This window comes from Pan paniscus, chromosome 1, assembly GCF_029289425.2.
Source record: "Pan paniscus chromosome 1, NHGRI_mPanPan1-v2.0_pri, whole genome shotgun sequence".
Taxonomy (NCBI): Eukaryota; Metazoa; Chordata; class Mammalia; order Primates; family Hominidae; genus Pan; species Pan paniscus.
Window position 1 is genome coordinate 44,432,893 of NC_073249.2, and position 15,467 is coordinate 44,448,359.

The 15,467-nt window shown below is 46.7% G+C and overlaps 1 protein-coding gene across 48 annotated transcripts in view; it reads right to left on the reverse strand.

Annotated features, from left to right (window-relative positions):
* NFASC (neurofascin) overlaps window positions 1-15,467 on the reverse strand; it is a 194,489-nt gene that overhangs the window by 79,020 nt on the left and 100,002 nt on the right. The gene's annotated exons all lie outside the window — the stretch shown is intronic.

Below are 15,467 nucleotides of genomic sequence, written 5' to 3' on the forward strand. Positions count from 1 at the left end.
TGATCCCAGGACGAAGGAGGCAGGGTGACATTGGCAGGACTGGGGATCACGGGTTAGATAAGTGAAGACTTGGCGCACAAAGGACTTTTTGTCATTTTTGTAGAAAAATGAATGATTTCTGCAAGTATTTTGTGCAGCTAAGGTACTGTGGTCCCTGATATTGTCCTTTTATAGATAACGGCAGTGGTGAGACGATGACCAGGAAGAAGTGGGCTTCAGGTGGTTGGTAGAGTAAACAACATGTATGATGATTCAGTGTTCATCCTCAAGCACAAGAAATCATTCCAGGGCTTACAGAGATGGTGTTAAAAATGGTTGTCCAAGGAACCTAGAATGGATCCTTAGAGACAAACCTTTCTTCTCCTCCTCTAGAAAGAGAAGAGCAAGAATGGCCTACAGCTGAGACTCAAATAGAGTGCTTTAAGATTGCCTGAGGTTCTGAAACATACACTTTAAAAAATTGGTCCAGTTTGTTATTCTACTGTGGTGGCAAGTCAAAGAGGAAGGCAGGAGGTGGCTTCTCCAGAATTCCTCCAGTTTTCCTAGATTCATAGCTACCTATCAGATGGACACATCATTCTCCTGCTCCTATTTTATTCAGCAGCAAATTGAAGCCCACTCTCAATTGTGCACATGCACCATCTCCCATCCACCTTGACTGAGGATGCAGAAGATAAGAACAGGACTCCAGTGCTTGCTCTCTGAGAGGGCGAGAGATCCTGGGAGACAAGGCCATCCTTCTGGAGACCTGGAGCAAAAAGCAGGTCACTGATTATTGCAATAGGACAAGGGACTTCCCTTGTGCCAGGATATGGGGCAAATTAAAGGATTCTTATTCACATTTTTGCAGTTTCTTTCCTAGAAGCTGGGCCCAGTACCAACCCTCAACTTTGTGTATATTTCTGGACTCCTCCACTTGCCTCCTTTCCCACTGCCACCACCGTGGTTTTGATCACCAACATTTCATGCCAGAGTTACTGCAACAGCTTCCTAAGTGGTCTCTCCACGTCCACTTTTCTCCCCTGTGGTTTGTTTTTTACTTTATTATTTTTAATCGACACATAATAATTGTACACATTTATGGGATGCAGTGTGATATGCCCCTCTGATTTAGTCTCCACTCGTAATCAAAGCTGTTATTTCTAAAGGCAAACAGAAATGTGCTACTCCCCTAGTGTAACTCTCAATAGCTCACTGCTGCTTGGGAGTTAAAGGTAGTGTCCTTGACATGGCTCAGAGGCCCTGCATAATGCATCCCCTCTGTTAGCTCACTGCTCATCCCTCCCTTGCATCCTGTGTTCCAGCCAAGACTGCTTTTCTACCAGCTCCCTCGGTACATCATGCTTGGTCTTGCTTACTGACTTTTGCACCATTAAGCTCTGGTCTAGAACACTCTATGTCTGCCCTCTCTCGTTAGTATTTGCCAGGTATGACATATGTGTCCTTCATCTGTGCTCCTGCACACACTTTACTTCCCCCATTATGGCACATTTCACTTTGTATTCATTCCAAAAGCCACTTGTCTATCTCCCCTATGAAAATGAAAGCTTTTTTTATAAGGGAAGGTACCCTATCTTGTTTACTGTTCTATTCTTAGAATCGACCATAGTACCTAAAACATAGCAGATCCTCGAAACTGTGAGAGGGATCGATATATGGATGGATGAAAAAATGAACGAATGATTAAATGGATGAAATAAGAAGCCATTTGGACCATCATGTGCTTTTTAAAACCTCACGTTTCCCCAGAAAACCACCAGGCGGCGCAGGAGAGCACATGCTGTGGACCTGGGTGGCATACTGTGAAGGCTACTCATTAGTGGAACAAAAAAAATCCGCCCCTACACAGACGGTGCTCTCTGGAGAGGAAACCAACAAGCTGAAAGAGGGTTAAGAGAGTAGAAAATCTCCCAAGGAGGGACACTCTGGCTAGAAGGCATCACAGGAGGTCTTTGGTTCACCTTCCCAACTCTCTAAGATGGTCCTTATACTGTCGCAGAAAGAATCCACTAATGCCTCTCCTTGGCTTATACATCTCTAAAGACCAGACTCAGATTAGGCAACTGAACCCTTAGTGCTGAGGGAACCTGCGCTAGAGCAAGGCGCAGCAGGGGCAGCGGGGATGGCTCCCATCCAGGCTCCACGACCACCATGTTTGGTTTAGGAGCTGCCAAGCAGTAGGAAGTGAAGGGAAAGAGACGGATATTTTATTTTGGGACTCTTGATAGAACTAGGAAGCCAGAAGCTATTCATTAAATCAGATACACATTGGCAAGAAAAAAAAGCCCAATTGTATGGGATATTTTAAATTCACTATTTAACAACAGAGTGGAAAAAGAATCTCAAGATAATCACATTTAGCTGTGTAGCAATTCTCTCCCTCTTTCCTCTCTGGAACCCAGTTTTTCCAACAAAATCTTACAAAAGGAAAAGAATTTAAAGAACACTAGTTTCATCCAATCCCCTTTCTTTTCAGATGAAGAAACAAAAGCCAAGAGAAGGGAAGTGACTGGTTTGAGTTTACCCAGCTGGTTAGTGGCAAAGGTAGAAAAAGAACCCAGGTTTCTTGACTCCTAGTCCAGGGATTTTCCACCCATTTTTCTCTTTGTATATACAGGAAAAGTACCAGAGTAAGGTTGCTATTTAAAAAAGAAATGTATAGTTTGGCAGTTCCTCAAAAAGTTAGACATAAAATTACCATATGACTCTGCAATTCTAAGGTATATGTGCAAAAGGATTAAAAACAGGCATCAAACAAGTACATGTACACAAAATGTTCACAGCAGCATCATGCACAACAGCCAAAGGGTGGACACAGCCCACATGTCCTCTAAGGAATGAATGGATAAACAAATTCCAGTATGTATATACCCTGGAATATGACTCAGCCATAGGAAGGAATTCAATACTGACATGCTCCAACATGGATGAATCCTGAAAACACGCTCGGTGAAAGAACCATGCACAAAAGATCACAGGGAATGATCCCATAGATATGACATGTCTAGGTCTTATCTGTAGAATAGATACATACATAGAGACAAAACACAGATTGTCTTTGGTGACCAGAGGCAGAGGGGAAGGGAGAAGGAGGGTAACTGGTTAATGGGTATGAGGTTTCCTTTTGAGATGCAAATGTTTTGGAACTGGATAGAGTTGTGGGTGCACACATTGTGAATGGACCAAATGCTACTGAATTGTGCACTTAATTTAATTAATTTATTTTTGAGACAGAATCTCACTCTGTTGCCCAGGCAGGAGTGCAGTGGCATGATCTCGGCTCACTGCAGCCTCCACCTCCTGGGTTCAAGTGATTCTCATGCCTTAGCCTTCCAAGTAGCTGGGATTACAGGCATGTGCCACCACACCCAGCTAAATTTTGTATTTTTAGTAGAGACAGAGTTTGACCATGTTGCCCAGGCTGGTCTCAAACTCCTGACCTCAGGTGATCCACCCAGCTCGGCCTCCCAAAGCGTTGGGATTATAGGTGTGAGCCATCACGCCCGGCTTTGAGCTGTGCACTTTAAAATGGTTTATGTTTCACCTCAACAAAAAAGAAAAGTATAATATTGGCCTCCATTATGTGCTCATAAAGATGGGACAGAGGATGAAGAGGAAAGATTATTCGATGTGAGCATATAAGGGCCCTCGGCTCCCCAGGCTGGGCTCACTCAGCATGGAAGGCAGGCACATGGTTTGCAACCCTTGCCATCCATTCTGAGGAAATTTCCATCCAAGTCAAAGGAAGGAGTGAATCCACCATCTTTCTGAGTATGAGAGTTCTAGTACTGAGCTCAAAGAACCCAACATAGAGTGACAGCAGAGATGCCCTGCCTGAAGGTACCCCTACAACAGCAAGGCTTACAGTTCCCCTGTCCTGATGACCAGGAAGAAAGGTGAAAGAGACAGGCTTGCTAGCCTACAGCAATCAAGTCCACATTTCCCATTCAACCTTAGTCATTGCACAGTCTTGCCCTATGGCCCAGTCATGCCACCTCTCGGGTTCCTCTCCCAGCCCTTCCAACCACACCAGAGGTGACTGCTTAGGTGCAGAGAAGTGCAACATCCAGATGTGGGGGTGGTTGGTTCTAGTGGGATCATCCCAGGGAGGACCAGGAAACTCCCACATCCTAGGAGGGAAAGTAGAGGAGAGGGGGTAGGTTGAGCCTGAAGAAGAGGGGCCACAGTGATTGTATTCACATGCTGGGAGAGAGTGTAGAATTTTTCTGTTTAGTTCCACAGGGGCAAAGCTAGGATCAAATAGGAGGATGTTTCAGAAAGGCAGGTGCTTCCTTGAGTCACAGGAAGAATTGTCTGATAAATGCAGCTGTGCCACAATACCATTAGTGAAAAAACATACTCTAAATATGATATGTTTGAAGGATCCTTTTATATATAATAACATAAGAGGCAGGCTGTAAGGATATAAAATACATGAGAGGAGGGCTCATTGCAGGGGGCAGGGGGAGAGTGCAGAAAAGAACAAAAATAAATACAACAAAGAAATAAATCCTATGTGGATGCATGGTATACTAAGTACTGGAGAACATGATTAATTCAGCTCATGTATATCTGAGGTCTCCCAATCCCCCTACACACACACACACACACACACACACACACACACACACACACACACACACACACATCCATCCATACAGGAAGAAAAGAGAATAGAACTACCTGAAGGTGACATGTTCTGCCATGTTAAGTACTGTTTCATAAAAATTCCAAATGGCATTGGTTAGGTGTGTTACTGACAACATTCCCACACAGGAGGAAGGCTGGATGCTTTTCAGAGTCACCTGGACACTCTTCAAACATGCAGATTCCCGGGCCCTCAATCTTCTAGGCAGGGGCCAAATCAGGTTGTAGATTGTTTTTAATGCTCTTAGAACCTGTTATCTCACACAGGGATGGTCCACACACATGGGCAACCTGCCTGAACACAAGGCCTTTAAATCTGCAAGGCTTGTGAGTGATTCAGATTCAAAATGTCCAAGATGTCACATGTGAGTTTGCTAATGATCCACCTGGTAGAAGACCTCTGGACATGGTGGTGTCTTGTCTAGTTCGAGAGCATTGGCTGCATGGTTAGAGTGCCTGGTTTGAGGCCACTTCCCACTTAAAAGTATGGGAGCCGGTGGCAGGGTGGGGGGCTTGGGCAAGCACTGAAGCTTGGAAGCTTTGTATTTATCATCTGAAAAATGGGGATAACAATAGCACCAATTCTAGAAGGCTGCTGTGAGGATTTATCACACAATTCCTATGTAAAACACTTGGTAAAGCATGGGGCACAGCGTAAACGCTTAAAAAATGTCAGCTGCTGCCCCTGAGTGGGTTTGAGCTCAAAGGGATGAGGGAAGCATTCTGTCCACCTCCACGACATGACCAATATGAGTAGTAAGTGGCTGTAATAATGATGCATCCATGGTCACAGCCTGCTTTTCTGTTTTTCCTTTTCTTCTGGGCCCTGGTTTCTTTCCCCACACTGGGGGCTCCTGGTGTTGATTCCACAAGCTGTCCCTGGCAGATGGATGAGATCCCGTGGCTCCCACGAGCTGTCGCCATCGGGAGCTCCTCACATTCCCACAGCCACGTTCTGGGCAGGCTGTCCTGGTGGTCACAACACATCTGAAGTGACAAGGAGAGAAGACTGGCAGCGTTGAGACATGGCTCAGCTGGCAGCTCTTCGTCTCCTGGAGGGAAAGCCATCTCAGACTTTTGGGCTGCATGCAGTCGGCAGGGATTCATTCACATAGCCGACTGGACGGCAGGGATTATTCTAGAGAACACATGCATGGACAAGAGACAAAGCCCCTCTACTCTCATGGAGCTTCCATCCCAGCAGGGAGGACAGTAAATATATGTTGAACCAAAAATCCAGTAGCAATAAGTGCAACGGAGAAAACACAACCAACCTGCACGTGGATGTTTAACAGCTTTGTTGATAATTTTGCCAAAACCCAGACAGAAGCAACCAGGACGTTCTCCCATCAGCGGATGGAGAAACGGAGGTACATCCAATGGAATATTACTCAGTGCCCAAAAGAAGTGAGCTACCAAGCCATGGAAAGACATGGAGGAAAGGCACACTACCAAGTGAAGGAAGCCAGTCTGAAAAGGCTGCACACTGTGTGGTTACAACCGCATGACATTCTGGAAAAGGCAAAACTATAGAGACAGTAGAAAGATCTGTGATTGCTGGGGGTGCGGGTTGGGGGATGAATAGACAGAGCACAGAGGAGGGTGTTTAGGGCAGTGAAACTTCTCTGTATGATGCCCTAATAGTAGATACTTGTCATTATATAATACATTTGTCCAAACCCATAGAACTCCAAGAGTGAACCCTAACATCAACTGTGGACTGTGGGTCATAATGATGTGTCCATGTAGGTTCATCGACTGTAACGAACACGTTAATATGGTAAGAAATGTTGATAATGGAGGGGGCTGTGTACGTGTGAAGATGGGGTGCATGGGAACTCTCTGTACCTTGAACCTAAAACTGCTCTAGAAGTGTTTTTTTTTTTAAAGAAAGAAACCACAGTAGTGATTGATGTGATGTAATAAAGTGAAGTGAGTGGTCAAGGAAGGCCTCTCTGTGAGAAGTTGACATCTGACCAAGACCTGAATGGTAAGAAGGCACTAACCTTGCAAAGACAGGTCAGAAAAGCATCCCAGGCAAGAAGAGCTGCTTGTGCAAAGGCCCTGTGGCAGGAATCACCTTGCCCCGTGCAAGAAACTGAGAGAAGCCAGCATGGCTGGAGCTTGGAGGGCACAAGGACAAGAATGGAACAAGTCACAGTCAGAGAGAGAGTCCAGGGCATGCTCACGGAGAGCTCTGAAGGCCAAAAGAAGGAGCCTGAAGCACATTCTAAGCATGATAGGAAGCGGCTGCAGGGTTTGAAGCCAGAGTGACATGGTGAGATTTGCTTGTAAAGACCACTCTGGCTGCCACATGGAGGGCGGAATGTCAATGGGCCAGGGTGGAAGTGGGGAGGCCAGGTAGGAGGCTCCACAGCCTCTGAGTGAGGCCAGCCCTCAGCCTGCACACCAGACACCCCACACTCTTTCAACAAGACCCCCATCCTGTGCAGCCAGCCTCATGGCCATCTCTGGGGTAAAACATAAAATACCCAGAGGGGTGAGGACAGAGCTAAAGATTTCTTAAGAATCTGTTAGTGCTGGACATGGTGGCTCACACCTGTAATCCCAGCACTTTGGGAGGCCGAGGTGGACAGATCACTTGAGGCCAGGAATTTGAGACCAGCCTTGCCAACATGGTGGAATTCCATCTCTACAAAAATATAAAAAATTAGCCAGGTGTGGGGGTGCACGCCTGTAATCCCAGCTACTCGGGAGGCTGAGGCAGGAGAATCACTTGAACCTGGGAGGTGGAGGTTGCAGTGAGCCAAGATTGTGCCACTGCACTCCAGCATGGGTTACAGAGCAAGACTCCATCTCAAAAAAAAAAAAAAAAAAAGAAAAAAAAGAAAGAGAGAGAGAGAGAATCTGTTAGTGCTAGGTTTTCACATTGGGTCCAGAGGAGCTGGTGGGTTTTCCGAAAATGACTCAGGGGCCTTCTTCAAGGAGGATTGGGCAGGAGGAGAACAGGTGGGACTCAGGACCCCCCTCCCACTCTCCCCAGAGCTGCCAACAGTGACTGTTTTTATACTGGGGTTTCATATAAGGTTTTATTTGAAGAAAAGACTGTTGAGTGAAGGAAGAACCACAGTAAAGGCAGATTGGGAAAGGAGAGTGACTGACATAAAGATAGTGTGGGAGGAAAGAACTGGAAACCCTGTGCAGCAGCCTGATGTTCCATATTCAAAAACCCTGTGCCCAGTGGCCATGATGCACGGGGGCAATGGCAAGACATGGGTGTGAGGAGGAACACGCCAGGCTAAGGCTGCAGTGCTGGCCTTGGAAAATCCCCCAGCCTTCCCACGCTAGCCTTTGCATTTGTGTTGAGGACCGGGGTGCCCAGTCTCATCTTCCTCTATCCCATTTCGGATCACTCCTACTTATACCCCATGCAAACTGAACAGATCAGACGCTGGCCAGACCCTAGATGACAGTACAGTCCTGACACACAAGCTCTGCAGCACCCAGCCCAGGACAGTCAGGCTTGCTCAGTGCTGTCAGCTCCCCTATTTCTTGCTGCCACTTTCTACTCAGAACTGACCAGGAAAGCTGAATATGTTCCCAAACCAATCACATAAGATGCCCACTTCTAGTTTGCCCATCTCCAGTTTCCCAGACACATCTGGAGCCTTCCTTTCACTCATGACAAAGCTTTCCCACTCCCCTGCCTGCCTCTGAGTCTCTGTCAAATGCAGGTGATGGTGGCTGACTCCCTTGCTGTAGCAAGCTCTGAATAAATAGCTTCCGCTTGTTCTCATGTGGGTGATCTTTGTTTACTTCCACACTGTCTTTACGGCAATCACTCTTCTTTCCTAGTCTGCCTTTACTGCTCTCCTTCTTTCTCCTAATTCTTTGCCATCTTCCAGGCTCAGGTCAGGTGCTACCTCCTCTGGGAAGTCTCCCTTGCTTTCCTGGCACCATCCCTTCCCACCAAGGCTGAATTAGGTCCTCATCCTAAGTGCTCTTAGAGCATTTTGGAATATATTCACTATAATGAGTGCTAGATTTCAGTGTCAATTAATTGTCTGTTTCCCCAACTGCACCATGAATTCCTTGAGGCTAAGACAGTGTCTTGTTCAACCTGCACAACGTCCAGCACACAGAGAACTCTAGTGCATATTTACTGGCTGCATAGCCAGCACCCATACTATCCTCCTCCCATCCACAGTGCCCATATTTTTCTTTGGAGAATTCATCTCTACCCCTTTCTCAGAGCAATCCTACACCAATTCCAGGGCTCGGCCCTGATTAGTTTAAGCCAATTACCATCTCCTAGCCTGTCACCACCACGACTGGTTTAGGAATGGGCATCTATTCCAGCAGGCGGCAATGTGATTCATGAAGACTTCTGCTGAGACCTCTGGGAAAGAGGAGTTTCCCCTCTCTTCTGAAAAAGACCCTGTGGTCATCTTCAGTAAGAGGAGAGGCTGGAGCTGTTGGGGGTGGGAAAGGGGGTCTCCATGTGAAATCTGAGGATAACCCGGAAGGCAGAGAGAAGACATAGGAAGACTCAATCCTTCATGTCCTTGTTTGAGTTACTGATTGAACATTTTCTGAAACAAGTCTTACTGTGGGTTTTTAATTACATATACATTTACATTAACAATTCTCTTTAATTTGCAAGCCAATTAGAGTTGAATTTTCTATCACTCGCAACTGGCAGTGCTGTCAGAATCAGAAGTGCCCTTAGAATGCTGGTTGATGCCTACCTATGCTGCCACTTTCTGTATATAAAAAGTGTCCTTCCTCCTGCCCACCTCTACCTGGACCAGCCCCAGCTTCTGCATGGATCTGCCCTTGACCATGAAATGCTGCTCTCCCCAGAACTTCCAAACTCTTCTCAACTGGCTCTCTGCCTCAGCAGAGAAACATCTTCAAGTTTCTCTCATCTGTTTTTTTTTTTTTTTTGAAATGGAGTCTCACTCTGTCGCCCGGGGTGGAGTGCAATAGCGTGATCTCAGCTCATTGCAACCTCCGCCTCTTGGGTTCAAGTGATTTTCCTACCTCAGCCTCCCGAGTAGCTGGGATTACAGGCACCTGCCACCACGCCCAGCTAATTTTTGTATTTTTAGTAGAGACGGGGTTTCACCATGTTGGCCAGGCTGGCCTCGAACTCCTGACCATAGATGATCCACCCACGTCGGCCTCCCCAAGTGCTGGGATTACAGGCGTGAGTCACCATGCCCAGCCTCTCTTATCTTATAACAAAAAGATCCTTCTCTGTATCCCACAGCCTCCCTATATATGCATACTAGAATTTTTTTCTCCATCTCTTCTCTTCTGAAAGCTTTTTTTTTTTTTTTTGGCTTCTTCCTTTCCCATTCACTCCTCATGCTCCTCTAACTCTCCTCTCCTGACCTCCCACTGGCTGAATCTAGTGTTCTCAGTCTTTATTTTGCCAAACCTCCTGGAGGTATTAAAAATTGTTAACCACTCCATTTATCCTAACATTCTTTCTTCCTTGGCCTCTGAGACATCACTTTGAGGCCCCATCTTGGGTCTGGCATTTATAGCCTCCATGGTGACACTGATCACATGGCCGGATTCTCTTCTTCTGCCTAAAATTCAGTGTCTCCATTGGGGTCATGTGCCCCATCTCCAGTCCCCATTTTTGTTGGTGGTACCCACCCAAGTCATTCAAGCCAGACACCTGGGAATTGCCCTTACAACCCACCCCTTTTCATAGCCCATACCCAGGCATCAAGGCCCTCAGACTGTCTACTTCCCAGTGTTGCTTATTCTCCATCTCCCCCGCATTCTCCCCATCTCACCTTTCACATACATGTCTCATACACTACGGCAATAACCTCCTAGTTGGTCTCCTCCATCCAATCCATTTTCCATGCTGCTATTCCAGTGACTTTTCTAAACGCCTGATCTGATCATGTCAGTGCTCCTCTGAAAACCCTTTCATATCATCCCATTAATCTATAAGATCAGACCCATACTTCTGAGTGCAGCACTCAAGGTTTTTGGAGATCAGGCTCCTGCAGGTCTCTCCAACTGCCCCCCCTACCCTCCCACCACCAACCCCAAATGCTTTTTAACTGCATGCTGTAGCACACCATCTGTGCCTCCATACCTTACACATGTGATCCCCTGTGCCTGGAAGGATCTTTCCTCCTTCCATGTGATCAATTCCTACTCAGTCTTCAAGACTCTGCTCAGACATCTGCCGAGTGAAGAATCCTGCACTCCTGCTATGCCACTCAACCACAAATCTACCTCTCTGGGGCATGTGGCACACTGCGGTAAAACTATGTTTAAACTAAGGGTGGGAAACACCTGTAAAGGTCCAGATAGTGACTATCTTAGGCTTTGTGAGGCACGTACTTTCTGTCACGACTACTGAACTTTACCTTCGCAGTGTGAAAGCAGCCACAGACAGTGAGTGAACAGGCGTGTCTCAGTTCCAATAAGACTGTATTGACAAAAACAGGCAGATATTGGTCTGGACCTGGCCCAGAGGCTGTAGTTTGCTAACTTCTGACTTAATCTTTCTCCCCACTTTGTGAAATTCTTCTTTTTTTTTAAATGCCTTTTGCAAACACCGTCAATCTTTGTGAAATTCTTGAGGCTGACACCATGTCCTGTTCATTCCTGTGTGCCCGGTGGCCAGCATAGTCCCTGGCAAGGAATATTTATGGAATGGAAGATCCAGGTAAAGGTTTCAATCCTGCCTCTTATCTTTTACAAATTACTTGTTTTCCAAGCCTTTAAAAAATCTCAAAAATGGAAATAAATATTACTGCATTACTGACTTTTTCAGATGGTTGTTATAAGAACTAAATAAAATACTGCACAGGAACATAAAGCTGTTTTTACTTTTTCTTAGTGCATTCCTTCCTGACAAACTCAAGTGATGTCACTAAAAGCAAGACCTTTATGTTTTCTCTGAATATAGGGTAAACCTGACCCAACGGAGACCTATATTCTGCCTCTCAGGGGCTGGTCTGGGGCTTAGCTGCAGGCCACACTCTGCCTTATAGTATCCCCTTATTCTGGGAGTGAAGCCCAGAGTGAGGTTGCTCAGCCCATGTCTCCTCTCCCGCTTCACTTCACTTGCCTTCTTCCAGATTCCACAGGTGGCCCTGGTCAGAGTGAGAGAGAAAAGGGGAGATCATGATAGAAGGATGGTTTAATGTTCTCCAAAGCCTGTTGAGGACTGTTTTTGTGTTGGAATAGGATCTGATGACTGACCGGTAGTAGATGCAAGAAGAAGGATGGCATCAAGGTTTCTAGCTTGGGAAACTGGACTAGGATGACTCTAATAATTGACACCAAGAACACAGAAGGGAGAGTGAGTCTGTTAGTCACTGGGATGCAGGGAGATCACAAGCATGGAACAGAATATATTCAGTTTGAAATGTTTAAGAGCCATGAATGAAACAGTTCGTCAGGTATTCCAAGGCTGTGCACATGAATTAGTGCCTAGGGATACACCAACAGATTACTGCTACCAAGGCCACATGCCAGCAATTAGTTCTTAGAATAAACTAATCAAATGACTAGAATAGTACTACAAGAACCAACTGAAAAATACATTCACACATCACTGCCACAGGAAATTGTTGGGGAACAAAGAGATAATAAAAGCCCAACAGAGCCAATGCAAAACTCACCCATTCTGCATTGGGATAAAAAAATGTAGCAGGGCTTATTACTACAGCTGCCTGGAAACAACTTGTTCAGGACTGAGAGAGAGGAGCTGAAATAGGAGGAAACAGAAGTATACAAAATTAAGGAGTATGCATGTGGGTACACGGGAGATCTGAAAAGAGCTCAGATTTATCCCTCATTGGGATGGAGGGTTCCATGTGGACAGGCAGCAGCTCCTTTTAGTTGGAACTAATGATCATATGTATTTGTCAAGAAATTTGTTCCTAATACAAAGTAATAATGTTTGCAGAGCAGCTCAGGTTATTAACATTACAATAACTACATTCTCATTCATATTCTTTTTTTTTTTTTTTCTTCTTAAAGAATAAGGAGCCGGAGCCAGTGTGTGTCCTGCCTGGGCCTAGCCTCTATTACATTTGTCATCCAGGACAACTCCAGGATTTGTCCAGAAAAAGTCATCCAGGAATCTGAGGGATAAAATCTGCCTTCTCAGAGCAGCCCTCAAGCCCTGGTATGACCCAGCTCCTGACCCCTGTGTGGCTTCTCCTCTCCCAGCATCTGCCCTCCTATATCCCCACACCAGCCTCCAGGCCTGTATAGGCCACGTGCTTTCTGCACCTCCTGCCATCTCTGCTCCCACTTTGCTGACGCCAGAAATGCTATTCTCTTCCTTCTCCACAGTGCAAATTCCCTTTTTGCCAAGGCCCTAAGTGGGCCACCCCTCCACAACAGGGTTGCTGCCTTCCCATTGAAAGTGGGTGGCAGTTTCTCTTGTGCTTCCTAGCATGCCCCATGCTCTGTTCCACTGGTCATTTCCTCCTGCCTCATGGGATGAGTTTATTCCCAAATCCATCTCCTGCATCAGACTCTGATGTTAAGCTAATAGTCCATGTCTTGTCTCTCCTGAGACAGTACAATAAACACACGTGGGATGAGTGGACAGACATCCTATCAGATACTTCCTATTACTGGGAGATATTTTAATAGCTCATCAATGAATCAGTACAATAAATCCTTGGTTGCTATAACACGGGATAGATCTGTTGTACAGTATAAGCCTGAGTAATAACAACAAAAGCAATAACCTAACAATAACATCTAACCAGCATCCTGTCCCTGTAGCAGAGCCTGCCCCGGCTCTGCAGACATGCTCATCTTTCTTTCTCAAATCTCCCCCTGCTGACTCTCAGAGCTTTCTGTCTGACCTGTCAGGGCCACACTCAATGTCACCCTATTTGCTCCACTCTACAGACTCTCAGAATTGAGGGATTCGGACACCCCAGGCAGCAGCCTCAGAATCGCCAACACCTCCATTCTCAGTCTCTTCCTTTCTCTTTCATCCTGAGGCTCTGGCTTGGCTGCACTGGGTTCTGAAATCTGCCTTCAGCCCAGGGATCGGCTAGGCATGACTGAGGGCCACCGTCCCCCACTTCCCCTCCTGCCCTCTGATCCCCATGGCCACCTCCCTTCCATCTCTCCCATGCCAAGGAAGGAACGATGCAACAGATGGTGACCCAGCCGTGTTCCATTCCTTCCAGCTCACAGGCATCTAAAGGCCAGAACTATGAGTCTCCTAGGAAACTCAAACTGTCCCCTATTGATGCCTAGCCCATCGCAAAGAGACAGAACACCAAGCAAGTGGAGAAAGAGAGATCTCTGGAAGAAAATAAGATTAGAAGGGGAAGAGGCAGGGAGGGACTCCCCAGCTCCCATTCCCCAGGGAGCACCTGCCACAAAATTACATCTCACCATATCTCTTCTTTACCCTGGATGAAATGACCCCATGTCTCAGCAACTTCTAAGAAGGTCAGTCTGCCCACACAATCCTCCCACCTCCCCTTTTAGAAGAGGCAGTAACTATACCAAACTCTCCAGGGCAGGACTTGGCAGCAGAGGAAAGCACTCACCAGCCTGCTTCAGGACCTCGGCCTCCCCCACACTCAGGGAGAGAAACCCAGCTTCCTGGCCGGTGTGGGGTCAACCAGTCATCGTCTTCTAGAATTTTCACTTAGCCCAGGAAACCCTGTATATGGGATTTGACTCCCTGCTTCCCCCTCCTCCCTCCTCAGGGTTGGAGGGGGGTGGTCTCCATCTGCTCACTGGCTGTGTTTCACGCTTGGCTCCCCTTCATTGTCAGGGGCAGAGATCTGGGAGGAGTGAGGGGCTGTGTGTTTAACCATTGACAGCACTCAGCAGGCCTAGCCTGTCTTTCCCTGCCTTGGCTAAGTTCACATGGGTCAGGGGGATGGGGGAGGGAAATGGTATCAGGTGGTCCTGATTCCCTCCTGGGGAGGGGGTGGAGGGGGACACCTGGTTTTAGGATTAGGGATTTGGCTGAAAAACAGCTGTTTCCTGCTCAACACTCGGAACTAATCTATAGGTTGAAACCTAAACCTCTTGGCTATTATTAAGCTGGGGAAGAGGGAAGGGCTGGGAAAGAAGAAAGGGACTTTTCCCTCTAGGTGACCACCATGAAGATCTAACGAATACCTCGTATTCACACCAGGCTCTCTAGGGCGAAAGCTCTTTATGAGGCGCCATGTTATTCATAAGCCACCAGCAGGACCAGAGCCCCACAAAAAGCCTGAACCCACCAATAAAGTGCAGCCACTTCTAGGGTGGGAGGTGCCTGCATCTCACTGCCACACCACAACTAGCTGGGTTATCAAGCCATATAGCTTGGACACAGAGACGTCTGTGTTCTTTGTTGTAACTCCATTGTGTGGGACTGCCACAAATCTTTTAACCATCCACTTGTTATGGACCTTTAAATTGTTTTTCTTTATTTTCCCCCCTATTACAACAATGGTACAACTCACGTCATTGTATTTATATCCTTGTATATGGAGAAAATGTGGTTGCTGCTTCATGCTGTCTCTTTGACCCAAGGCCCACTAACTGGAGCTTGGCACATTGCAGCCTGGCACAGCAAGGAAGCCCAAAGTGCATAGGTGTCCCTGGTCTACAGCCCAGCTTTGTCGTTGACACCCACACCACACAGACTGGCAGTCAATGGATACGCTGGGGAGGACATCGCCGACTCTACAATCCAGCCAGCTTTCTACGGGTCTTTGGGGCTGTGGGGTTTTTCCTCATTACTGCTTACTCATTCATGCTCCTAGGGGCAGGACTAGGAAACATGCATGAAATGGAAAAGATGCTCAAATGTAGTCGGTATACCCTCCCGATTAGCTGACCCA